Source organism: Trachypithecus francoisi, unplaced genomic scaffold (assembly GCF_009764315.1).
Source record: "Trachypithecus francoisi isolate TF-2019V2 unplaced genomic scaffold, Tfra_2.0 Lachesis_group17, whole genome shotgun sequence".
In the NCBI taxonomy this organism is placed as follows: domain Eukaryota; kingdom Metazoa; phylum Chordata; class Mammalia; order Primates; family Cercopithecidae; genus Trachypithecus; species Trachypithecus francoisi.
The window spans coordinates 68,333,136-68,357,836 of record NW_022681462.1 but is presented as its reverse complement, the minus strand read 5'-3'; the positions used below and the strand labels follow the sequence as shown (position 1 = coordinate 68,357,836).

At 40.5% G+C, this 24,701-nt stretch overlaps 1 protein-coding gene across 1 annotated transcript in view; it reads left to right on the top strand.

Moving 5' to 3' along the window:
• Nucleotides 1–24,701, top strand: part of TMEM178A (transmembrane protein 178A) — a 279,546-nt gene that overhangs the window by 174,280 nt on the left and 80,565 nt on the right. Inside the window, exon 7 of the mRNA XM_033175938.1 lies at nt 21,835–21,932. The gene's annotated coding sequence lies outside the window, so the exon portion shown is untranslated. The remainder of the gene's footprint in view (nt 1–21,834; nt 21,933–24,701) is intronic.

Below are 24,701 nucleotides of genomic sequence, written 5' to 3'. Positions count from 1 at the left end.
TATTGAACATCACAGCTTAGCCCAGCCTACCTCAAACACGCTCAGAACACTTACAGTAGCTAAACTACAGTTGGCAAAATCATCTGGTAACACGGTATGGTTGACCCTTCAACAACACGGGTTTGAACTGCATGAGTCCACTTACATATGAATTTTCTTCCACGTCTGCCACCCCTGAGACAGCAAGACCAGCTCCTCCTCTTCCTCCTCCTCCTCAGCCTAGTCAGTGTGAAGATGACAAGGACGAGGAACTTTATGATGATCCACTTGCACTTAATGAATAGTAACTCTATCTCCTTACAATTTCTTAGTAACATTTTCTTTTCTATGGATTACTTTATTGTACGAATACAGCATATCATATATATAACATACAGAATGTGTGTTAATCGATTACATGTGTTATTGGTAAGGTCAGCAGTAGGCTATTGGTAGTTAAGTTTTGGGGGAGTCAAAAGTTACATGCGGATTTTCAACTGCACAGGAGTCAGTGTCCCTAACCCTTGTGTTGTTCAAGGGTCAACTATACTTTAAGTGGGAGACAATGAGACAAATAGAGAAAGAAAGGCAGAGACAAGATGAAGCAAGAGATTGGTGGAGAGGAAGAGAGAGCAGGAGAATGACATTATTTGAGACCCTGGATCTGGCTGTACCTAAACTTACATTGGAAGGTTTGTGAGCCAATATATTCATTTATTTTCCCTAATGCCAATTTGAACTGATTTTCCTCGCATTTGCAACTAAAAGAATCATAAGAGCTAGGTGTGAAATCTTGAACCACAACGTTTGCCCTCAAAATTCTGTACATTTTGCTTAATTTCCTTCTGACATATAATAATAGAAAGGAAAATTCTGAGAGCAGCCTGACTTTTCCTTCTTTATATGCAATGTACTATTCCTGTCTGGATGCTTAAAGAGTTTTTTTATACTCATATTAAATCTCTTCCAAGAACGCACTTAGCTGTAGGTATTTTACACACACGCGCGCGCGCGCACACACACACACACACACACACACACTGAAATACTGTAAGCTCTTTGAATCTGCATACTTGAGACTTTTTTCAATTCATGATTTTTAAAAAATTATGTCTTTGATTATGGTTTCCATTCCATTTGCTTTGGTTTCTTTTACCTATAATTCATAAGTTGGATCTTCATCCATTGGAGAAGGTATGAAAAATAATATTCTGATAGCCTCCAAAAGCAGCAGCTAGCCAGTAAAGGTCAACTATTCCCTCTTCTGGGTTGAAACAGATCTGGCATTCTTATTCCAGGGAGCCAGATTGTTTAGAGAAATGAATGGTCTTTGTACCTTTTTTCAGATGGACTGTCTTTCTGTTCAGGTAGAATAACACAAGGGGTTACCAACTGCACTCTTAGCACCGTTCCATTAGTGTGGCGGTTTGTGAAGAAGTCTGAGCTTTCAGAGTGGTATGTTTTTATTTGTTCCCCCTTCATATTCATAGATATTTTAAGAGAAATTTTAGAGGGATTGTGAAATGCTATTTAAAGTTAGGAGTCTTCTGTTGACTTAAGAGCCAGCCAGCCAAAGTATCATGTAATTTGTATTTTCAGCATTCACTAAATTAATCAATTTACAATCCAGCATTATTGAGCACCTTTTATGTGCCAGACCCTGTGCTTACTAGGCTATGAAGTTGAGTAAGATGCTACTCTAATTCTTAAGGATCTAGCAATCTAGTGGGTAGACAGACGTGTGAAACAATCAATAACTTAGTGAGCATATGATATACACAGTTCTCTGAGAGCAATTTGGGGAAGGCTTCACGGGGGAGGTGACAGACTTCCATATCACACTTTGTAGAATCAGCAGTTTACCAAATAGATGAGGAAGTGGCATTGGTGTGTTATTCTATCATTGGTCTGTGTCCTTTCAATGGGAGTGTGACTGGGGCTCAGTCTGCATACTGATGATTCTTTTCAACACTTTACTCCACTGCTTTCAAATTTCAAAGTGTTTTCTTATGACTGACAGATCTATATGCCATGCACAATTTATGGGATTACCTGGACAGCTTTGCCTTTCTCTTTGTTAGTTTAACTTCTCTTTTTCTCCACTTACTGGCAATAGGAATGCTGTGTTCTTACACATTTTATTTATTTATTTATTTATTTATTTATTTTTTGAGACGGAATCTCGTTCTGTCATCCAGGCTGGAGTGCAGTGGCATGATCTCAGCTCACTGCAACCTCAGCTTCCTGGGTTTAAGCAATTCTCCTGCCTCAGCCTTCCTAGTAGCTGGGATTACAGGCATGCGCCACCATGCCCAGCTAATTATTTTTTGTGTTTTTAGTAGAGACAGGATTTCACCATGCTAGCCAGGCTGGTCTCAAACTCCTGACCTCCTGTTCGGCGCGTCCGCCTTGGCCTCCCAAAGTGCTGGGATAACAGGCGTGAGCCACCACGCCCAGCTTCTTACACATTTTAATTGTTTATCTATTGCAACATATATTTATGTAAGTTTAAAGAGAAATAACTCATATAAGCAGAGAATGTGAAAGTTTAAGGATAATCTAGTCTAATCTGTCTAATCTCTCCATTGCCACTACTATTTTATAGCTGGTAAGGTCACACTGCTGAACAGGAACTAAGCAGGAATAATGGTAATGATGATGAAGATTGAATAGTACCAGCAATTTATAAGACTTTTTCACAAACATCAGGGCATTTAATATTACCCCAAATCCTCTGAGCTTAATATTATTATGATGCCCTGTTTACCAGTAAGGAAATTAAAGTTTAGCAATGTTAGGGTATTTGTTTGAAGATATTATCTTAAATCTCTGGACTTTCAGTCCAGCAGTTTCCCTATTACTCAATGAAACTTCACTCTTTTATGTTTGTGCAATTGAAATGTAGTTAAAAATACTTTCCAAACTAGGATTATCTTTAAAAAAAAGTATGAGAAAATAAATAAATGGTATTTAGCACCAATACTTGATTTCCTGTATTTCTCATAGCCTGTATCAAAAGTATATCTCCCCATAATACACTGCTTTGTGTTACTGTCTACTTTGTGTTTACATAGTTTGTCTTGTCTGAGCAAAAAGCTTTTTCCCTGCTCAAAATCTAGCAAATTGTCTTTCTCACCCCTTCTTTGCAACTTCTCTTAAGTTCACCAAACTGTCAGCTCTTTCCCGGCTCTCTATGGCAGACTGCCAGATTTCATTTATCATGCCTTTTGGCTGTGTTTATCAGCCATTGCAGCAGGATTTTGGCAAAAATCTTATAAATAGTGTGCTGCAATGTCAGTGGCTTCTGCTACTAATACCTTCCTTGTCTTCCTTTTAAAATAATGCTTCGACTTCTTGTTTTATTGGTGGACCATTTCACCTTTCTCACATGTGCAGAGAGGCTCTTCTCATTTAGTGGAAGCAGATCCTGAATTTTTCACAGTCAAAGGTACTTCCCTTCTTCAGTAATTTTGTCTTGTTGCTCCCTAAATCCCTTACTCCTTCAGTTTCCATTAGGATCTCATAAGGGAGTTGTGCAGTGTTGAATACTGGTCATAGGCTTCAGATTTACGGTCCTGTCTTCAAAACCTGGCTCCGTCACTGTCTGGTTGGGTCATCTTAGGCAAACTTCTCTGAGCCTCATCTGTAAAATGAGATAACATTGTACATACCTACCTGGTAGAATTGAGAAGACGGAATTAGAAGAGAAATTAAATTGCTTAGAATAGTGCTAGACACATTATAATGGCTACTAGGAAAAAAATGTTAATTTCCACATCTACTATTCCTGTAAATAACTCTTCGGCTGAAGTTTCTCTTTGTTGCCATGCCAACCATCCAGTTGGAGGTCACAAAATCACCACTGCCCTCTCACTTTGAAACATTCTAAGTCAGCTATTTTGTTTCTTTTTACTTAACCTGTGTATTTCTTGAGCACCTTGATTCACCTATCTCTTTTTAAATATTTTTGCTCATTCTTTTCCTGAAGAGTTTTTAGGACCTCCAACTCTCTGGCATTTTAGGTTGGAGCAAATATTCCCTCTGGGCCATTCCTCTGACATTTTTAGTCGTGTCCTAGTTTCATAGTAGTTTGCTACCTTCACATGTAATCTGATAAACTGATTTCCAAAAAAAGTAAATTTTCAGTATGTTTGTGGAAAAATTGGTATCTGTCACTTTACTGATATGTTCTGATAGTTCTATTGGCTCAGTATTCATTTTTTCTAAGTTCTTAGAAACAGCATTTTAATAAATATTGTATTATTTATTGTTTTGTATTATTTATGTTAACTCAAAGCCTGTGATTGATTACTTTTCATCTTTTCTCCTTTAGTCGAGAGGCAGGCAAGATACTCTTCCAGTCCTAATGCTTGTTTCTATGTTAAGGAAATGTACCATTTCGCGAATATTTATTGAAAACAACTATAAACAAATTCTAGGATTTAGGTACCCAAATAAGGATTCAGGTAAATAAAATATTATCGATCCTTTAAGGAACACACAATAAGCAAGTTGTCCATTTCTTATGTCTTTATAAGATATACATAACTTTTTATTTTTATATCATGAACCTTGGCTTCCTACACAAATGAGCATATAGGCCTATCTCCTTGGAAGAATTCTCACCACCCAGGATTATTCTAAGGCCTACATTAAGGTGAAAAAAGAATTAGTTGGTTCCCAAAAGAAGCGGTCTGTCATTTGTGTATAATATTTGCATGACCCTGTTTTGAAAACATGTTTCATTCTGAGTTAAAACACTGCGATTACAAATGAGAGTGGACTACCTGCTTCATGTTTAGCGACCAGCATTCCTATAGATTCCCTATTCCAGAAACATGCAGCCAGAAGCGAGTCGGCAGCTAAATGAAACAGAGATGAGGAAAAGAAGAATCCCAAGAAATCTTCTAAGACAGTAATAGCCCCATCTGGAATTTCGTTCTCTTTTGCAGGAGCTATTGGAGTTAATTAGAGCGCGGCAGGACCAGAGGGAGCTCTGGTTTGCACGATGAGAGATGATGGATACTCCAAATCTGCCCATGTTCTGGGAGGCCTTTGAGGGCATGGAAGGGCCCCCGTCAAAATAGAAATGTTTAGTCATAGAATTGTACTGCTGCAAGAGATCGTACAGATCATTATACCACAGAGGCTCCCAAGCTATTTCAAGTATAAGAATCCCTTTTCAACATCAACATTTCCTGGATTCTCACATAGTTGTACTAAAACTCATACCATCCATGGATTGAAAAGGTGTATAATGACAACATGCTGCTATAAATTCAAGAATCATTTTATATAAATTTAAGCTTTGTGAATTAGAATAGCAATTACACATATTTGAAAGAAATAGCTATTCCTATATTCCTACACGAGTGAGACATGCTACATATGGATTTGGAAACCTCATGGATTTGGAGGCCCCCAGGGATTTGCACCTTGGGAACCATGGATCTAATCTAATCTCATGTTTTAACAGATAAATTAAATATGGTTCATGGATATTAAGCGATCTTCCAAGACACAAATTGCTGGTGGCAGAGTCCAAGTCATTGACACCGTTTCCACTGTACCACAGCTGTCTCAAGCTTTTCTGAAATTATTACTCATCCGGATCAGCAGAGAGAAGTATCATAAATGAACTATCTCAGAGGAAATTATGATGTATGTTCCACACATGGGAGGACGTGCTTCTATATTTAACAACAACAAAAACCCTTTAAGTTAGATTGTGAATAGAATTCTTGCATAACTTGTCCCACTTGACAATTAAGTATTTCTTGAGGATTTCAAGGAGTCAGAGGCCTATGGTAGGTACTTTTTAAACCATAGAGTAAACATGGAAAATACTGTATTAAATCTCTGGTTATAGATAATAACCACTACACACACACACACACACAGACACACAAACACACACCAGGGAAATTTTTTAAAATCTTAAAAATTATGAATTTTTGGCAATAAATGGGCACAAAAGTCAGGAAGAATGGACATCGTCAACTTCTGCCAATTCAAGAGAAGCAGTTCTGGCTGCCAAGTTGAGAAAAGAAATGAGAAAATCATCAGCCAAATAATACATTATAATATTGGCAGACATAGAAGGAGGAGTGTGTCAAAGATATTAAAAAGCTATTTAGTGTTGGAATGACTCGATTCAGCTGGGGAAAAATGAAAAGAACAATTGATATTTCTTAGATATTTTTTAATATTTAGATACAAGTGGGTGTTCCAAGAGTAGCCAGGTCTTCAGCCAGGATTTCTCTGAGTGACTCATATGAAGTTAAAGTGGCTAAACTGAATGCTGATCAAATTCATGATCTCCCTGGACAAACCATTTCTCCCCGTAATGAATTGGTTTAGAAAATGTCAGAAGTTCAGCAGATTGGCCGTAGGCCTCTCTTGATCTGGATGACCTTGGAGATTCTGGATTGATTTTTATTCCCATAAAAACCTGGGTCATTTTGAGGTAGATCCTGGGTAGTTCAACCATTTCTTTTATGTGGATATTGTAATCGTGTGGGTTCATTCAGTTAGCTCCAACAGTGTCTTAAGAAGGTCAAGGCTACTAATCTAGATATTATATGTCCATTCTCCCTGGATAGAGGATCTGTCTTATGATAAAAGTTTGCTATTTTCATCCCAACCAAATGATCCAAAACCATGGATTTCATAAGGCATCTTGGGGTGGGGGGATAGTGCCAAACATGCACAAATCCTTTGCCATCACCAGAAGATGTAACTCAACCTGTGTGGTCTTTGGGGGACAGCATATGTGAGTCTCAGAGAAGCAAAAAGTAGCTATAATTGATGTTGACAGAAATGCTGTGCAAACAGACCTCAATTAATTAAAAATTAATTCTGTAGCCCCTACAGCTAAATATAATAAAAATGGGGTCCAGGAAGTATTGCTTTGCATCTGAGTTCCCCTACCCTCTAATCCCAAGACCCTCAGGAGTCTCAGGGAGGAAACAGTGTTTACCATGGAGCAGAAATCCTTTCTCTTCCTATTACCTCTCCCGATAGTGCTGCAGTGCTGGCAGCAGTCCCAAGAAGGCTCTGAAGAGTGGGCTGGTTAACAGGAGCGTTTTCACTGCAGGCAGACTCGGTTGCCTTGGTGAAGTCCCCGTGCATCTGAAGAGTGGTTCATCTGTTCCTGCCTGGGGATCACTTGTGCTCATCCAGGCATGGCCCCCACAAGAAATCTGGGAGAATGGCAAGCTGGTGCCAGCTGAACTGTGAACCTCTAAGAATAAGCGAATAAAACAATTTTATGCACTACAATTCTAGGAGGACTAATTCTTGGAGTAAAAGTAGCTGGAGAAGAGGTCTGGGTATCAGGGGCTGGGGCAGGAATGGCAGTGGAGAAGGAGGAGGAAAAGGGGAGAGTAGGGCCAAGCAGTGAGGTGACTTGGGATAAGTGGGATAAGTGGGGTGAGAGATTCTTGGCAGTTGCCTTGAATGGGAAACTTTGGAGAGAGTCATCTGAAAAGAGTTTTCATGATGTAGCCTTTATATATGCTGTGAAAAATCTTGCCCTGCTCCTCCAAGAAACTCACACTGAAGACCTATATTCTTCTCCGTCGGATGGTGGGAGTAGTAGCCATATGTGGCTATTGAGCTCTGGCATGTGGCTGGCCCCAGCTGAGATGCACAGCTAGTGTAATATACACACTGGATTTCAAAGACTTAGGATGAAAAAAAGAATGTAAAATATCTGTCTCACTGGCAATTTTTTTTTTACATTCAATTTGTTGACAATTTTTTTTACATTGAATATGTCAAAATTTTAATATATTGGATTAAAGTATATTAAAGTTAATTTTACCTGCTTCTTTTTACTTTTTCTTTTTTTTTTTCAAAAAAAGTAAGGCCGGTGGAGCAAGATGGCCGAATAGGAACAGCTCCAGTCTCCAACTCCCAGCGCGAGCGACACAGAAGACCGGTGATTTCTGCATTTTCAACTGAGGTACTGGGGTCATCTCTCTAGGGAGTGCCGGACAATCGGTGCTGGTCAGCTGCTGCAGCCTGACCAGCATGAGCTGAAGCAGGGCGAGGCATTGCCTCACCTGGAAGCGCAAGGGGGAAGGAAATCCGTTTTCCTAGCCAGGGGAACTGAGACACACAACACCTGGAAAATCGGGTAACTCCCACCCCAATACTGCGCTTTAAGGAAACAGGCACACCAGGAGAATATATCCCACACCTGGCCAGGAGGGTCCCACGCCCACGGAGCCTCCCTCACTGCTAACTCAGCAGTCTGCGGCGATGGATCCGTAAGGCAGCAGCGAGGCTGGGGGAGGGGCGCCCGCCATTGCTGAGGCTTAAGTAGGTAAACAAAGCCGCTGGGAAGCTCGAACTGGGTGGAGCTCACAGCAGCTCAAGGAAGCCTACCTGTCTCTGTAGACTCTACCTCTGCGGACAGCGCACAGCTGCAGTCCAATAGGGGAAGCAGCGGGGGGCCGGTGCAGACGCGAACGACTCTGTCTGACAGCTTTGGGGAGAGCCGTGGATCTCCTAACGCGGAGGTTGAGATCTGAGAACGGACAGACTGCCTGCTCAGGTGGGTCCCTGACCTCTGAGTAGCCTAGCTGGGAGACATCCCCCACTAGGGGCAGTCTGACACCCCACACCTCACAGGGTGGAGTCACCCCTGAGAGGAAACTTTCAAAGGAAGAATCAGACAGGTACACTCGCTGTTCAGCAATATTCTATCTTCGGCAACCTCTGCTGCTGATACCCAGGCAAACAGGATCTGGAGTGGACCTCAAGCAATCTCCAACAGACCAACAGACAGTCCTTCTGACTGTCAGACGGAAAACTATCAAACAGGAAGGACACCTATACCAAAACCCCATCAGTACGTCACCATCATCAAAGACCAGAGACAGATAAAACCACAAAGATGGGGAAGAAGCAGGGCAGAAAAGCTGGAAATTCAAAAAATAAGAGCGCATCTCCCCCTGCAAAAGGAGCGCAGCCCATCACCAGCAACGGATCAAAGCTGGTCAGAGAATGACTTTGACGAGATGAGAGAAGAAGGCTTCAGTCCATCAAACCTCTCAGAGCTAAAGGAGGAATTACGTACCCAGTGCAAAGAAACTAAAAATCTTGAAAAAAGAGTGGAAGAATTGACAGCTAGACTAATTAATGCAGAGAAGATCATAAACGAAATGACAGAGATGAAAACCATGACATGAGAAATACGTGACAAATGCACAAGCTTCAGTAACCGACTCAATCAACTGGAAGAAAGAGTATCAGCGATTGAGGATCAAATGAATGAAATGAAGCGAGAAGAGAAAACCAAAAGAAAAAAGAAGAAAAAGAAATGAACAAAGCCTGCAAGAAGTATGGGATTACGTAAAAAGACCAAATCTACGTCTGATTGGGGTGCCTGAAAGTGAGGGGGAAAATGGAACCAAGTTGGAAAACACTCTTCAGGATATCATCCAGGAGAACTTCCCCAACCTAGTAGGGCAGGCCAACATTCAAATTCAGGAAATACAGAGAACGCCACAAAGATACTCCTCCAGAAGAGCAACTCCAAGACACATAATTGCCAGATTCACCAAAGTTGAAATGAAGGAAAAAATCTTGAGGGCAGCCAGAGAGAAAGGTCGGGTTACCCACAAAGGGAAGCCCATCAGACTAACAGCAGATCTCTCGGCAGAAACTCTACAAGCCAGAAGAGAGTGGGGGCCAATATTCAACGTTCTTAAAGAAAAGAATTTTCAACCCAGAATTTCATATCCAGCCAAACTAAGTTTCATCAGTGAAGGAGAAATAAAATCCTTTACAGATAAGCAAATGCTTAGAGATTTTGTCACCACCAGGCCTGCCTTACAAGAGACCCTGAAGGAAGCCCTAAACATGGAAAGGAACAACCGGTACCAGCCATTGCAAAAACATGCCAAAATGTAAAGACCATCGAGGCTAGGAAGAAACTGCATCAACTAACGAGCAAAATAACCAGTTAATATTGTAATGACAGGATCAAGTTCACACATAACAATATTAACCTTAAATGTCAATGGACTAAATGCTCCAATTAAAAGACACAGACTGGCAAACTGGATAAAGAGTCAAGACCCATCAGTCTGCTGTATTCAGGAGACCCATCTCACATGCAGAGACATACATAGGCTCCAAATAAAGGGATGGAGGAAGATCTACCAAGCAAATGGAGAACAAAAAAAAGCAGGGGTTGCAATCCCAGTCTCTGATAAAACAGACTTTAAACCATCAAAGATCAAAAGAGACAAAGAAGGCCATTACATAATGGTAAAGGGATCAATTCAACAGGAAGAGCTAACTCTCCTAAATATATATGCACCCAATACAGGAGCACCCAGATTCTTAAAGCAAGTCCTTAGAGACCTACAAAGAGACTTAGACTCCCATACAATAATAATGGGAGACTTCAACACTCCACTGTCAACATTAGACAGATCAACGAAACAGAAAGTTAACAAGGATATCCAGGAATTGAACTCATCTCTGCACCAAGCGGACCTAATAGACATCTATAGAACTCTCCACCCCAAATCAACAGAATATACATTCTTCTCAGCACCACATCGCACTTATTCCAAAATTGACCACATAATTGGAAGTAAAGCACTCCTCAGCAAATGTACAAGAACAGAAATTATAACAAACTGTCTCTCAGACCACAGTGCAATCAAACTAGAACTCAGGACTAAGAAACTCAATCAAAACCACTCAACTACATGGAAACTGAACAACCTGCTCCTGAATGACTACTGGATACATAACGAAATGAAAGCAGAAATAAAGATGTTCTTTGAAACCAATGAGAACAAAGATACAACATACCAGAATCTCTGGGACACATTTAAAGCAGTGTGTAGAGGGAAATTTATAGCACTAAATGCCCACAAGAGAAAGCAGGAAAGATCTAAAATTGACACTCTAACATTACAATTAAAAGAACTAGAGAGGCAAGAGCAAACACATTCAAAAGCTAGCAGAAGGCAAGAAATAACTAAGATCAGAGCAGAACTGAAGGAGATAGAGACACAAAAAACCCTCCAAAAAATCAATGAATCCAGGAGTTGGTTTTTTGAAAAGATCAACAAAATTGACAGACTGCTAGCTAGACTAATGAAGAAAAGAGAGAGGAATCAAATAGATGCAATAAAAAATGATAAAGGTGATATCACCACCGACCCCACAGAAATACAAACAACCATCAGAGAATACTATAAATGCCTCTACGCAAATCAACTAGAAAATCTAGAAGAAATGGATAATTTCCTGGACACTTACACTCTTCCAAGACTAAACCAGGAAGAAGTTGAATCCCTGAATAGACCAATAGCAGGCTCTGAAATTGAGGCAACAATTAATAGCCTACCCACCAAAAAAAGTCCAGGACCAGATGGATTCACAGCTGAATTCTACCAGAGGTACAAGGAGGAGCTGGTACCATTCCTTCTGAAACTATTCCAATCAATAGAAAAAGAGGGAATCCTCCCTCACTCATTTTATGAGGCCAACATCATCCTGATACCAAAGCCTGGCAGAGACACAACAAAAAAAGAGAATTTTAGACCAATATCCCTGATGAACATCGATGCAAAAATCCTCAATAAAATACTGGCAAACCAGATTCAGCAGCACATCAAAAAGCTTATCCACCATGATCAAGTGGGCTTCATCCCTGGGATGCAAGGCTGGTTCAACATTCGCAAATCAATAAACGTAATCCAGCATATAAACAGAACCAAAGACAAGAACCACATGATTATCTCAATAGATGCAGAAAAGGCTTTTGACAAAATTCAACAGCCCTTTATGCTAAAAACGCTCAATAAATTCGGTATTGATGGAATGTACCTCAAAATAATAAGAGCTATTTATGACAAACCCACAGCTAATATCATACTGAATGGGCAAAAACTGGAAAAATTCCCTTTGAAAACTGGCACAAGACAGGGATGCCCTCTCTCACCACTCCTATTCAACATAGTGTTGGAAGTTCTGGCTAGGGCAATCAGGCAAGAGAAAGAAATCAAGGGTATCCAGTTAGGAAAAGAAGAAGTCAAATTGTCCCTGTTTGCAGATGACATGATGGCATATTTAGAAAACCCCATTGTCTCAGCCCAAAATCTCCTTAAGCTGATAAGCAACTTCAGCAAAGTCTCAGGATACAAAATTAATGTGCAAAAATCACAAGCATTCTTATACACCAGTAACAGACAAACAGAGAGCCAAATCAGGAATGAACTTCCATTCACAATTGCTTCAAAGAGAATAAAATACCTAGGAATCCAGCTTACAAGGGATGTAAAGGACCTCTTCAAGGAGAACTACAAACCACTGCTCAGTGAAATCAAAGAGGACACAAACAAATGGAAGAACATACCATGCTCATGGATAGGAAGAATCAATATCGTGAAAATGGCCATACTGCCCAAGGTGATTTATAGATTCAATGCCATCCCCATCAAGCTACCAATGACTTTCTTCACAGAATTGGAAAAAACTGCTTTAAAGTTCATATGGAACCAAAAAAGACCGCATTGCCAAGACAATCCTAAGTCAAAAGGACAAAGCTGGAGGCGTCATGCTACCTGACTTCAAACTATACTACAAGGCTACAGTAACCAAAACAGCATGGTACTGGTACCACAACAGAGATATAGACCAATGGAACAGAACAGAGTCCTCAGAAATAATACCACACATCTACAGCCATCTGATCTTTGACAAACCTGAGAGAAACAAGAAATGGGGAAAGGATTCCCTATTTAATAAATGGTGCTGGGAAAATTGGCTAGCCATAAGTAGAAAGCTGAAACTGGATCCTTTCCTTACCCCTTATATGAAAATTAATTCAAGATGGATTAGAGACTTAAATGTTAGACCTAATACCATAAAAACCTAGAAGAAAATCTAGGTAGTACCATTCAGGACATAGGCATGGGCAAGGACTTCATGTCTAAAACACCAAAAGCAACGGCAGCAAAAGCCAAAATTGACAAATGGGATCTAATTAAACTAAAGAGCTTTTGCACAGCTAAAGAAACTACCATCAGAGTGAACAGGCAACCTACAGAATGGGAGAAAATTTTTGCAACCTACTCATCTGACAAAGGGCTAATATCCAGAATCTACAAAGAACTCAAACAAATATACAAGAAAAAAACAAACAACCCCATCAAAAAGTGGGGAAAGGATATGAACAGACATTTCTCAAAAGAAGACATCCATACAGCCAACAGACACATGAAAAAATGCTCATCATCACTCGCCATCAGAGAAATGCAAATCAAAACCACAATGAGATACCATCTCACACCAGTTAGAATGGCAATCATTAAGAAGTCAGGAAACAACAGGTGTTGGAGAGGATGTGGAGAAATAGGAACACTTTTACACTGTTGGTGGGATTGTAAACTAGTTCAACCATTATGGAAAACAGTATGGCGATTCCTCAAGGATCTAGAACTAGATGTACCATATGACCCAGCCATCCCACTACTGGGTATATACCCAAAGGATTATAAATTACTCTACTACAAAGGCATATGCACACGTATGTTTATTGCGGCACTATTCACAATAGCAAAGACTTGGAATCAACCCAAATGTCCATCTGTGACAGACTGGATTAAGAAAATGTGGCACATATACACCATGGAATACTATGCAGCCATAAAAAAGGATGAGTTTGCGTCCTTTGTAGGGACATGGATGCAGCTGGAAACCATCATTCTTAGCAAACTATCACAAGAAGAGAAAACCAAACACCGCATGTTCTCACTCATAGGTGGGAACTGAACAATGAGATCACTTGGACTCGGGAAGGGGAACATCACACACTGGGGCCTATCATGGGGAGGGGGGAGGAGGGAGGGATTGCATTGGGGAGTTATACATGATATAAACGTTATGCACATGTATCCTAGAACTTAAAGTATAATAAAAATAATAATAATAAATAAAGAAAGAAAGAAAGAAAGAAAAAAAAAAAAAAGTAAGGCCAGGTGCAGCAGTTCATTCCTATAGTCCCCGCACTCTGGGGGGCCAAGGTGGGAGGATCACTTGAGCCCAGGAGTTTGAGACTAGCCTGGGCAACTTGGTGAAACCCTGTCTTTACAAAAAATACAATTAGCTGGGCATGGTGGCATGTGTCTGTAGTCCTAGCTACTTGACAAGCAGAGGTGGAAGGATTGCTTGAGCCCAGGAGGACAAGGCTGCAGTGAGCTGAGATCACACCACTGCCCTCCAGCCTAGGTGACAGAGTAAGACCCTGTCTCAAAAAAAAAAAAAAAAAAAAAAAAAGTAGTTACTAGAAAACAAATTACATATTTTTCTGGCATTAATTTTTTTTATTGGATAGAATTGATCAACATCATTCTTCGCTTCTGGAGTTAGATTTGTGTTTGTCTTGGATCGGTGTTGGTGATGAGACAGAGTTATACAAGCAAACACCCACACCCATGTCTATCAGTGGTCAAAAAGGAAGGATCAGGGGAGACGATAAATCTCAGGGCCCAGAAGGAGCCTTTGTCTGCAGCCTTTGGTAAGCATGTGTGTGTGCAGAGACCTGCAGACATTCAGAAAGAGTTGAAATCCAGGAGAAATGGTGAATTCCCTTAAATACATCAAAAGGAGACAAGTTCCCCTGTAAGAATAGAATTTGTGTTAACAGAGAAACTCCATGAGGCAAAGATTGGAAATAAAGGGATGCCCGAGTGAGAAGTGGAGAGAGGATGTGGCCTTCTCCTTGAATGTAAACATCACAGGTCTTCTCTCAGTAAGAATGCCTGGGAGGGAGGAGAAAGGGTGAAGAAGAGAGTTGGGGGGGAAGAAGAGAGTTGGGAGAGGAATGGAGGAGAGGGGAGGAACCAGACAGAACTGAATGGAGAAGAGAACAAGACATGTGGTTTCTAACAGATCTTGTGAAAGAACGATCACTCCATGGCACAGAAATCCTCTGTGACACCAGTGCAAGCAAAGCAGAACACAGCTTTCGTGATTCTCAGTAGCTGCAGTGTTGAGTTTATTTATTTGAAAATTGCTTTGAATGGCCCTAATCCTTTGTCAAAACAGGACTGAGAAGAAAGGAGTGTTTGCATAACTGATGAGGTAAAATGGCTCCAGGGCTTCTCAAGGTGTGCCATGTGTCCTGTGGATGTGCCCGTTAGTACTCAGCTGTGGCCTTGGAGGGGGTCCCCACCATCATCCCTGGTGTGGTATGATGGTACGGCATTGTATATAACTCAACTATCCGGAGTACAATTGGGCCCTTCAATTAACCACATAGTGTTTTTTATTTCACAACAAGGCAAGAAAAGATGCTCATTCCAAAGAGTTAGTAGAAACACGTAAAACCTGTCAAGAGTTCAGCCCATGCCTGGGATCCGAACAAATTCAGTTCAATTTCTTATCCTATAACTCCTGTATCTTTAGGACAGGAAAATGAAAATGAATGTTCCAGATAATGACCTGAGGCATTGCAAGGGTCTGAAGTGCCTCATAAATCATCAAGAAAAGATTAAATTATGTCCCTTACTCACCAACACCAAAAAGTGAACTAATAATATATTTTAGAAACCACTGCTCCAGGAGCTGAAACTGAAAACATGGTAGTGTTTAACCCCAGCTTAACTAGAACATCTAAGTAACCAAAGGCCCCACAATTAAGGCTTTACAGTTAATTCCGTTGCAGAATTTCTGCCACGTAGTTCTGCTAAATCCGGGTTCTTGTGTCATGACCAGGAAAGGTTAGGCACCTAGACACATTGAAAGGTGAGGGGAATGGACTGTACTGGGCAAAAAGGAAAAAAGAAAAAACTCTCAGCACAGTGAGAGGGGTTCCTACTAACAGGCTCCCACCTCACAGATTGAATACCAACCCACCACATAGGAACTGAAGAGGCCAGGCTCCTCTCCCGTGCAAACTATGGTAACTTCCATGGTTCCATCCTGTTCTCCCTGTGCACAGGCATGTCGGAGATTCTCCAGGGACCCATCCCCTTATTTGCCTCCTGCATCAATGAATTCTTTTGCATATTGATAATAGGTATGAAAAACCCTTATGTGTTAGGTATTCTTCTAGGCAAAGTTGTCAACACTACCAGCCTGCCAGATCAGCTGCACAGGCACCACCTGGGACTAGTTGGAAGTGGAAATTCTCAGCGGACCCTCTCCAGTTCCCCCAGACGTACTAAAGGGAACAGCACTGTGGCAACATCTCCAAGGGATTCATTTGCACACTGAAGTTTGAGAAGCATTGGTGTAGAGGTGGGGAATTAATCAGTCTCTTGGAAAGGAAGGAACCCCCTTTCCTTGAACAGGGCCTTTGGGGATACACTTTCTTCAATGTTTATTTTGTGTTCTAGGGACTAAGGAAAGAACTTTACATGGCTTATCTCATTTTAATCCTTATAATAGTCCTGTGGAGTCTCAAAATTAATTCCATTTTACAGATAAGAAACTGAGATACAAACCCGTTAAGCAATTTGCCCAAACTCATACACATTAAGCACTTGAACCAGGAGTCAAATCTAAACTGCTACTCTGGGCAGGAATTATTTGGTCTTTCTTCCTCAAGTTTTAAGCCATCTACAAGGTGAGCAGATATGGAGTTCTGTGGGTCTTAACCCTATGAGTTTTCTCTATCTTCTCCAGAAAGCCTGGAATTTTCTGCTTGAATTTAGATGGTGAAATGACTTCCCAAAGTCACTCAATTAATGGCAGAGTCCTGAGTGGAGTGTAGACTTTCTGACATTTTGTGTCATATGTTGCAATCAGAAAATACTGAAAAGTAGAACTGAGACCATAAAATTGACCTGAAATCCCATCTTTCGGAAACACTATCTGTGAACTTAGAGGTTTACTATTTTTACTATTTTTCTCCAGCTTAATTGAAGTATAATTGGACAAATAAAAATTGTATATATTTAGGGTACACAACACGATGTTTTGATGTATGTATACATTGTGAAATCATTACCACTATCAAACTAATGAACACATCTATCACGTCATACCTTTCACCTTTTTCTTGTGTGTGGTGAGAATACTTAAGATCAACTCTTACTAAATTTCAAGTATAGAATGCAGTATTATTAACTATAGTTACCATGCTGTTCACTAGATCTTTGGAACTTATTCATGGAGGTTTACTCATATATGTCTCAAGATAGCTCAACTAAAGGGGACTTATTTAAAAGTGGGGAGAGGAGGGGGACAGTAACACCTCTTCTTCTACCCATCAGAGTCTCAGGTAGCACCATTCTCTGTTTCTTTGTTCTCTTCCTCTCCTCTCTGCAGACAAGGCTCTCTCTGCTTACTCCTCTGCTTGCTTGTGGATGAAAATGGCCACATCACCCCTGATTTGACAATATCCTTTAGGTTCACATCTCAACAAGTGTGTGAGCCTGGTGTTTGTGTCTCTTATTTCCAGTTCTCCAGAAAGAGAATGCCAGAATATTAATTGGTTCCTCATATCAATCAGCCAGAGTCAATTTGTTATTAAAACAGAGCCAAGAAACTGCCTCTTTTGGTAGGGATTGTGTGTGGAAAGTAATTCCAAATAATGGATCGTGGGTGAGGCAGGCATGGCCAAATATTTTAAATTTAAACCGTAATGTTTAAATATAAAAGACAGATCACATATTTTATAACTATCTTTAGCTTAATATTTTGCCAAAATATTTCCTTGTCAAGATAATTATGCCTCATCATTTTTCATGACAATGTAGTATCCATTGTATGTACCTACCTCAGTTGGCTCAACCAATTGCTATTGCTGGATGTTCTTTCATCCGGGTATTTGCCAATATATTCAATGTTCTTATGAACAACCATCATAAATATTTGTGCCTAGCCTTAATTATTTTTTAGGACAAATTATCATGTTTTAAACTTTTATTTTAAGTTTGGGGGTACAGGTGCAGATTTGCTATATAGGTAAACTTGTGTCATAGGGGTTTGTTGTACAGATTATGTCATCATCCAGGTATTAAGCCTAGTACCCAATAGTTATTTTTTCTGCTCTTCTCCCTCCTCACACCCTTCACCCTCAAGTAGACCCCAGTGTCTGTTTTCCCTTCTTTGTGTTCATGAGTTCTCATCATTTAGCTCTCATAAAAAAGAACAGGATCATGTCTTTTGCGGGAACATGGATGAAGCTGGAATCTATTACGCTTAGCTAACTAGTGCAGGAACAGAAAACCAAGTATCGCATGTTCTCACTTATAAGTATGGTAAATTATTAAAAGCAAAATTGCTAGGTTAAGAAGTATGAGCAGTTTTAAGGCTTTAGAAATACATACCCCAATTTTCTTCTGGAAAAGCTGCACCAGTTCATAGTCCCACCAGCCATGTGGTAAAGTGCCTGCCTTTCCACACCCTCACCAGCACTGAGGATTATTCTCTTATCTTTGCCAGTTTGATAGGCAAAAACTGAGCTCATTGTTCTTTTAATTTGTGTTCTTACTGAGGTGGAACAATTTTTCATATATTCTTTGGCCTTTCATATTTCTTATTTTGTGACACACTTATTTTTAAAACTCAACTGTACTTTATACAAGGGAAAAAAATGACTTCAACAGCCATGATTAGTTGTCTGCTTGATTCTTGCCCTAATTGCACCTTGCGTCTTCTTTTATTTGATTATCCTCACCTAAAAATAAGCCAGCATCACATTGTTTTCCTTAGGATAATGTTATTTGAGTCATAAAGTAATATGTAAAACTAAGCCTTTAGTTTATTACGTGTTATTGTCCTATCAACCCTTTAGGAAAATGCTCTGGGAGAAAAGAATTGATCTTCCAAGCCATGTGATAAAATGTCTGAGACCAAAATACCCAGGAGGGTTGAAATGGTGGGATTGAGGTGAAGGGAGAATGTGGGAGACACAGAATTCATCTACTTTCAAGGCAGTTCGGAATCCTGATCTCTAAGGAAGGGGAGGGAAATCTTTATGGAAAGCTGACTTTTTCTTTTTAATCCCACTTTACAGTCAATACGTCTCCTATTAAAGTTGACGGGTGGGTAATACTGAGTCTCCTCACAATTACTTCCCAAGACCTTGAAATGATTCAGGACAGAAGACTCCTAAGATATCAGGCTGAGGAGAGGAGATTCATTGAAAATCACAGGCCATGACATTTTGAGGAGTACAGGATGGTAGGGTTTGGTTACATTACTCAGAGATGTCCTTATCTGCAGCAGTCAGTGGCCTCGGTGGTTTGATTCAACGGGGTTTCCCAAGCTTCCCTCATGACAAAAGTTGCCAGATGCATGGACTAAAAGTAGACATTCTCAGGCCCCATCCCACACTCACTGATTCAGACTCTCTAGGCAAGGGTCTGATGAATCTATCATCAGGAAGTGTGGAAAATACAATTTAGAGTCTGAGGCAAGGCCCCTAGTAAGACACAGCTTTTAGGATGGCTGTTGAGTCTGTGAGAGACCCACCAACCAAACTGTCTCCCCATAGGTAGGGCCTTAACATTCGTATGAATCGATATCATCCCCACATCTGGCCTTGAAGGGATTCAGGCTGTATCAGTCAGTTTCTTTCTCTGCAAATTAGAAATGGTATCTAGAGACAGCCAATCTATCTCTTAAACTTTGACATGGCATCTCGAAAGTGTGGACACCCTTATGCTGCCATGTAGTTGAAGAAGCAGTCAATGGTCTACAGGGAGAGGAGACAGAAGAATGAAATTCAGATTCCCCTTTTGCTTGAAGTAGCTTGGTATGCTTTTAACAATTTGTACCCCTAGACCAAGACACTCTAATACTTTCAAAAATCACCTATACATTATGAAAATCTTTAAATTGAAGATCAGTTGAGGTTAATAGGTCTTGTATTTTAAAATGCAAATTCTTCTGGAAAGATTAAGGCTGTCAAACATTTATAATGTAGTGTAAACTACATTAACTAGGTTACTGCAAACTGAGGGAATGGAGTGTTTGCTATTTGTAGGGAAAGGGTGGGGAACAGGTAATGAAGATGTTTGGAGAGGGGCAGCCTAGGTAAAGAGTCACAGTAGGAGTGTTAGAGACCAACACAGTAGGGCAGCATGAAGGCTAGATGTGGTCATCATACATTTTCTCTTTGCAATAGGAAATGTATAGGCCTTTCCAAGGCGGGCTGATCTGTCCAAACCATCTGTGATGAGCATGGGTGTCAGATGATAATTAGGACCTGTCAGATTAAGTTTTTATTGGTACAAACAATACCTGGTTAGGGTTCCTGAATCAAAGCTTGAAAATATGAATGGGTTATCTGAAGATAACTCAATGTGACCATTAGATTTGATTCAGTGTTCACCCAACTGGTCAATTCACTGCACAACTAATTGTGTTTAGCCTTTGCTCATTACACAAGGATGAGACAAATTCTTCTGTGGTTGAGAGCTGGCAGTGGTTCCCTAACTCCTAGAGGTGAGTGCATGTCTACTCTGGGTGTCCTGGTCTATTGTCTCCTTTTGTTCATGTTTCAAGGGCTTGCAGACTCCATTGGAAGTTATCTCAGCACTCCATTTTAATCACAATTTCTAGACTTTCCAATGGAGTTAGTAAGCTCTTAAAAGCTGGTTCCTGAAATTTCTTTTGCTTTCTGAACACTTAGGAAAAAGTACCACATTCTCAGTCCTTTTGGATTCCACTGCCTCTTGTTTTTCCCACTATTCACCTATTTATTATTTCATGCGTAAAGTATGTGGGATGGGTGACTATTATACCCCAGGAAGGCTTGCTGTTGAAGAGGGAAATCCTCTGGTCTCTCTAAGATTCTTCATATTGTTGTTCTTTAAAGGAAGCCCCAACCACTGAGAAGGGGCTGAAGCCACTGCACATGGAGGATGCTGGCAAACCTTTTAGGATCTGATGCACTCCTACCTTTAACTCTTTATTGCCACACTAATGATTCATTTTGTTGTTTTATGGGATTCCATTGCTTTGCCAGGGAGGTAACTTCAAATTTCACTCAAAGGTCCCCAGAAAGCTAAAAATGTAGGATTAGTGTAGACTGTTTGATGCAATTAAAATTTTTATCTTGGTGATACATTTAGAAAAGGAGTGTCTGTGGGCAAGTCCTGAAAGTCCAATCCTGAATCCCTGGCTGAATTCACAGGGGAAAATGCATTGCAAGGAGGACATATCTGATCTCTTGAATCAAATGGACTCCAACACTGCATTTGGCCTGAAACTGACTGGCTGTGGCCACTAATGCTGGTTATTCAATGGTGGGCTGGGAAGACCTGTGAAGATGATGCTTAGAAAATTCGAGCTTTCTTGACATGGGGAACAACATAATGTACCATTTGCATATATAACAAACTCCTTTTTATTATCTTTTAAATAGGTGCTTAGGGACTTTGCACATATAACTCCAACTCTTACTAGGTCTGCGCTTTATTTCTCTTATTATGGCTGGGCAAACAGAAGAGTAAAGAGATGCAATGACTTACCCGAGATTGGCAAGTAAGTAAAACAGGTAGAGCTAACCTGTTTATCTCTTACTGCTCCTCTTGCCCAGCCAGCCTACTTCATACACTGACTTCTGAGACAACTGCCATCCATAGCTCTTTGGGAAAAGGAAATTTCAAGTGCAAATTACAGAAAGAGAAATTGTTTCAATCCAGCATTCTCTTAATATTTGATCCAAACCTGTGCTGTTGGACTGGCAGCACCCACATGATTTAATATAATCATGATTAAACTAACACTGAAGAAAAAGTATATGTACAGTATACTAACACTAATGCATGTTTGGAGAGAAAACTGCAGATTCCAGATAAATCTACATGGATTTCCATCACATGAGCTACAATGACTGCTATTTGTTTCTGTCTGTCCATTCAGGAATTAAATTGAGTTCAAGCAGCTTGGAACAGCTTGATGGCTTCTTTCTGCCACAGAAGGTGCCAGATGTCCTGCATCTAGATTCTGACATCCTATTGGTGAGGATAACAATATGCAACTGGTAACCCTGAGAGCTTTCAGCTCTTTTTAAGCTCTCCTACAGACTAATATATGGTGGGGCTGGCAGTGCTGTTAGAAATGAAACAGAGTGAAGGCCGGGCATGGTGGTTCACACCTGTAATCCCAGCACTTTGGGAGGCCGAGGCGGGTGGATCACGAGGTCAGGAGATCGATACCATCCTGGCTAACATGGTGAAACCCCATCTCTGCTAAAAATACAAAAAATTAGCTGGGCGTGGTGGCGGGCACCTGTAGTCCTAGCTACTCGGGAGGCTGAGGCAGGAGAATGGTGTGAACCTGGGAGGTGAAGCTGGCAGTGAGCCAAGGTTGCGCCACTGCACTCCAGCCTGGGCGACAGAGCGAGACTCCGTCTCAAAAAAATAAACAAATAAATAAAATAAAATAAAATTAAATTAAATTAAAAAAAAAAAGAAATGGAACAGAGTGAAGAGCCTGCACTTTGGAGACAGATGGTCTTAGGTTCCAATTCTGCCACTTAATAACACTGTGACTGAGAACTCCATGAACATTGTTTTTCAGGTGACAATTAAACAGCATATGATAGGTTGGTAATAATAATGATAATAGTAACAATGATAATTATTAGAGTAGCTATGATTAAATGAGTGCTTGCTGTGCTAAGTGATCTCAAAATCGTTGTACTAAGGGAATCTTTTACTTTTTACAACAACCCTAGTAGATGGGTACTACTAATACATATATACTTAACCAATGTCAGTTGCTTTATTCCTTGGCTGAGCAAGTATTTACTGACTGCTGGTTACATGCAGACATTGTACTAAGTGCTGGGGATTCAACATCAGATAGGTTGTGATCCTTCTCTTAAGGAATTCTCATATTTTTAGGGGGATGGGGAAGAAGAGAAAAAAAATATAGTATGACAAGGGCTAGCCAGAGTATGATGGGAGAAAATGAGGAGGAGAATATAAAAGGGACTGGGAATCAGAGAAGGCTGAATCCTCAGGAATGTGTGGCCAGGAGGGTTACTGAAGTGCTAGAAGTCATGGGCTTCTGAGTTCAAGACCAGTGCCCTCTACTTTGGATGAGTATCATTTGTAAGACAAGGCTTGAGGCAGCGTCTTCCCAAGGAAAGGATTACTTTAAAAAGAATAATAGCAAACACACAATTCATTGTGTAAGATTTCAAATTCACAAAAATAGAATAGAATCATAGACCCCATCCACCCATCCGCTAGATTTGAAAATTAATCTACATTTTGACACACAAGCTAGGTGAAAGGCACTTTTAATAAGATGATTCTGCAGCAGGCTCTACTGGTGATTCCAAAAGGACTGGATAGATTCCTCCATTTCTCCTTTTCCAGATGGTATTTGGTTCCGATAGACCCTTGCTTATATTCTAGGTCCACACAATTTCAAATTCTCCTTGTTGAAGTCTGCAATTGGTAGACTTCCACACCTCGTTTGGGAATGCACCGTTGGTTCTAACGGGAGTAAGTTGCGGGGCTGTGTTCCAACCTCTGTCACTGCTGGAGGAAAACAGTTCCACACACTTCCTGGAGTAGCAGCCTCCTTGTAAACTAAAGAGACCATTATTGTTGCTGTAATCAGGTTTGCGTTCTGCATATATGGTTTTTATTTAAATGCTGGCTTGGTGAACAATAACTCAATCATCACATGGCTAGTGTAGTATGGGCATCTTTAACAAATAGATTGGACACAAAGGGCACCTTAGTTAAGATGCTGAACCATATCAGGTAACTGTTGTCACCCACATCTATTACTTGGCAATCATCTGGTGAATGGTAGACCTGATTGTAAAAATAGATTGGAATTTTGTCTGCTTTTCTCCTTTTTCTCTATTAGCCCCACTCCCTGGAAAAGAGTCTGTTTTAGGCAGTATGCCCTGAGTGGCAATTCTGAAGGCAGGGAAAATTAAAAAAAAATAATAATAATAAAATAAAATAAAATAAAATAAAAGAGTGCTTAGACAAGTGATCCATGGAATTTAATTCATGGTGCATATTTTTGGATTACAAAAGAATTGATCGAGCTTATGAAATAAGAGTAAGGCATTTCTGGAAAGAAAATCCTTTTTAGCATTCAGTAACGAGGCTGACTGAAGTTTACCAAAGTGAGAATAATGCTGTTTTTGTTAAAAAGGAAGTGCATAGGTACAGAGGAAAGCGTTTTGGATTGTTAGGAGTGGTACTGGGCAAGGCACTTCACACCTCTGAGCCTCAGTTTCCTTACCTGAATCATCTGCAAGATGCTCTTAGTCACTATTATTTTTATTTATTTATTTTTGAGACAGGGTCTCACTCTGTCACTCAGGCTGGAGTACAATGGCATTATCATAGCTCACTGCAACCTTGAACTCCTAGGCTCAAGTCATCCTCCCACCTCAGCCTCCCAGGTATCTGGGATGACAGGCACGCACTACCATGCCGGCTAATTTTTTTTTTTTTTTTTTTTTGAGATGGAGTCTCACTCTGTCACCAGGTTGGAGTGCAGTGGCACGATCTGGGCTCACTGCAACCTCCGACTCCCTGGTTCAAGTGATTCTCCTGCCTCAGTCTCCTGAGTAGCTGGGATTACAGGCACGCACCACCACACCCAGCTAATTTTTGTATTTTTAGCAGAGATGGGTCTTCAACGTGTTGGCCAGGATAGTCTCCATCTCCTGACCTCATGATCCACCCGCCTTGGCCTCCCAAAGTGCTAGGATTACAGGCGTGAGCCACCGTGCCCAGCTAATTTTTGTG